Source organism: Atractosteus spatula, unplaced genomic scaffold (genome assembly GCF_055471065.1).
Source record: "Atractosteus spatula isolate fAtrSpa1 unplaced genomic scaffold, fAtrSpa1.hap1 Scaffold_2, whole genome shotgun sequence".
Classification (NCBI taxonomy): domain Eukaryota; kingdom Metazoa; phylum Chordata; class Actinopteri; order Semionotiformes; family Lepisosteidae; genus Atractosteus; species Atractosteus spatula.
This window is the reverse complement of record NW_028296763.1, coordinates 318,580-322,048: the sequence shown is the minus strand read 5'-3', so window position 1 is coordinate 322,048 and position 3,469 is coordinate 318,580. Positions and strand designations below refer to the sequence as shown.

General features: G+C 39.3%; 1 non-coding gene across 1 annotated transcript; it reads left to right on the top strand.

Annotated features, from left to right (window-relative positions):
* The first annotated feature begins 1,438 nt into the window (after window positions 1–1,438).
* LOC148808698 (U2 spliceosomal RNA) lies at window positions 1,439–1,620 on the top strand. Its single transcript, XR_016087965.1, has one exon. It is a non-coding gene; the product is annotated as a U2 spliceosomal RNA (small nuclear RNA).
* The last annotated feature ends 1,849 nt before the right edge of the window (window positions 1,621–3,469 follow it).

The window sequence follows — 3,469 nt, the reverse complement described above, 5'->3', positions numbered from 1 at the left end:
TACTTTGCTTGATTGGAAACAAATGCGCGATTGTGAAATGCTGTGGTGTTACTTTTACAAAGACGGTCAATGAAAAAAAGAATGTGGACCAGGGCAATACTTTGAGTTTACAGCTTGTCCAAGGTCATTCATTATTAATACTATTAGTAATATCTTCGTTAAAGACTTTGATGGCCACAGCTCAAACATGAGAGGTTGAGCTTTATTAGCTCCACCTTGCGGAAATTCCGGATACTATTATTTTACTTGCGGTAACATGCGGTATCATGTGGTATTATGGGAGAATATAAGGTAACTTGCGTAAAACCGCAAGAAGCGCACCACAAAATAATGCGGTATGGCCTGCTCGTTTTGAATAGCTGCATAGGTAGGAAAGTCGTGGATGGCCATGATTTTGGTTTAAAGTGGATTAAGAAGCCATGTGTTTTTGTTTTTGGGGAAGAGAATGACTGGGGACTGGGGGTTTCTTAATATTTGTGTTTGAGGGTTAGTAATAGTAGAATTGTTTAAAGTTATGTGGACTGGTTTTGTTTGTAAACTGTAAATACATGTTTTTTTTGTTTGGAGACGGGAATAGTTTACTATTGTTACTTTGTATCGGATGGGGGCATGTGCTGATTTGTATAATGGGCGGAGTTATGGTAATAGAATGGTTTGTTTCTGAATTTTATTGATATGTTTTGGGTTTGATATTTGCCTATGGTGATAATAATAATTGCTTAGACTTACATAGCGCTTTTCTGGACACTTCACTCAAAGCACTTCACAGGTAATGGGGACTCCCCTCCACCAACACCAGTGTGCAGCCCGACCAGGATGATGCGACGCAGCCGTAGTGCACCAGAATGCTAATCCACACGAGCTATCAGTGGGAAGGAGAACAGAGTAATGAAGCTACTTAATAATAATAATAATAATAATTAGTTGCTTACACTTACATAGTGCTTTTTGGGACACTTCACTCAAAGCGCTGTTACAGGTAATAAGGACTGCCCTCTACCACCACCACCAATGTACAGCATCCACCTAATTCATGGATGAGGATTATTAGGAGACTATGGTTGAGAAGGGTCAATGGGAAATTTAGCCAGGATGCCCGGGTTACACCCCTACTCTTTTTGAGAAACACCCCAGGGTTTTTAATGACCATAGTCATTAAAGACATCAGTTTTACATCTCATCCAAAGGATGGTGCCTGTTTACAGTATAGTATCCCCGTCACTATACCACAAGGACCACAGGGTAACCCCCCCTGCTGGTACCACTAACATCTCTTCCAGCAGCAACCTTAGTTTTTCTCAGGAGATCCCCCATCCAGATAATGACCAGGCTCACACCTTCTTAGCTTAAGTGGGTTGCCAGTTGTGAGTTGCAGAGTAATATGGCTGCTGGCTAGTGGTTTGTCTTTTTTGATAATGGTGTAGTGTTACATGGTTTTATTTTTTGTCTTGTATTCATTAAAAAAAATCTGTTCTTATCAGTTTAATATCTGATACGTCCCCCATCCGGGGATCACATATTAAACGTATTTTTGGAACAGGGAGCTGGATCAGGAGCTTGCTCTGTCCTCTCCACGCATTGGCCCAGTATTGCAGCGCCTCCGGGAACGGTGCACCACCTTCTCTCAGCGGTGAAAAGACAGACGCAGCCAGCCAGCAAGAGAGAGGTACTAGAGCTCCTTCTCGAGTCCTGCCTCTCGTCCGTCTGTGTCTCTCTCTCTGTCTCCATTCCCGTCCTCCCTCTGTGCACTTTCTTGCATCTCGACTTTCTCGGCAGGCAGGCCCCTTTTGAGCGCCCGTGCATTTTCCTTTCCAAAAAATTATTCTTAAGGTATACAGATGCAGCCATTCAAAGTGCGCGGTACAGACACGTACCAGAGGTATGTACCAGAGGTACGGCTATGATGCAAAATACCGCGGTACGTGATTGGTTGACCGACAGGGGCACTCGTGGTCCGTTGGTCGGTCATAGAAAGATTTACAGTAAATGTCTTTACTGTGCCCGTTTTAGCATTGAATATTCATATGGAATTTTACCACTGAAGGGAAATCTTAGTACCTGAGCATAAAAAGAATAGGAGCATACTGTAATGCGTGTGAAGGCCATAAACTATATTAATTTTGGAACATAAACATACAGTATATGGCTGGTCTCGGTACTTTAAATAAAAAATACACACCAGTATTCCATTTCTCCCTAAACATTTTAAGCTTCGAAGTCTTTAACTAAAGAGATACCGGAGTCAACAAGCATACTTTTAGAATTTGATTAAAAGAGAATATAATATGGAATCGAGTATCTAATGAAATTAATAACGATATAATTATATTCATGTACCGCAACACAAGAATAGTACACGTTGTACATTGTCTGTTGATATTGTTTCTGTAGTGCTTTTTCAGCCCTGTGCATGTGACCTTGCTGGTGGCGCTGTGGGTTAGGTTCCTGAATCCCCCTGGAATCATGTTTTTTTTAACAAACATTTCTTTGAAAATATAAAAAGTTTCCCTGGGTCAGAGATTAAATAAAACCTCACTCGCACCAAACAAATTTATATTTCTAAATATCACAACATGATCGAATTTAAGTCATTTTAATAACAATGAATAGTCACCTATGCGTTACAATATAAACATTTATATTGATTTAAATCGCGTTTTGATTTAAATCGCAAATGCGGGTTTAAATATATGTGTTTTTTGATTCACAATCAGACAAATGCAACATAAATTGATATCTTTGTCTTCTAAGTATCTTAATAAACTTTCAGTATAGCTTTCTCCCCGTTTAGATTTATTTTTCTTGGTATCATGGGATCAAACGTGGAAAGATTAGATTATAATCGTTTTTATTTTTTAAATACATTTTAAAAAAGTGTAATCTATACTAAAAAGCTGTACACCACCTGCTATAAAGATACATATTGTAATACTTTCATGTTCGGATAGGACAGACACAAGAACTCAGACTTGCGGAGTTAAAGCAAGTTAAAGCCTTTTATATATCACCTTTAAAAGTGGCATCTCAAAGCAAAGTAAATACCCAACACTGATTGTACCCATCTGTCATGCTAATAAAGCACCTTGAATTGAATTGAGAGAGAGAGAGCGAGCGAGCGAGCAAGTGAGCAAGTGAGTGAGAGAGCACAGCCAGGACAGACAGGCAAATAAGATACACTCCACAGACATTCACAACAGCGACATATCATAAAACGTTTGCACATATAGCTAAATTATTATTTGTTTTTCAGGAAGTTATAAAAACACTTGAATTACTTATCCAGTCTCTCGAAATAAAATTATTTTTCAAGCAATGCAACTAACGTCGGGCAACGTGTTTTTTTTAATCCAACATTGACAGCCACATCTTAAATCTTGTCAGTCAGCTCTTTTTTCTCTATTTGAATTGTGGCGATTCAAACAACCTGGGATAACAAGTGGTCTCAAAGTCACCGAGCTCACAGAGCTTC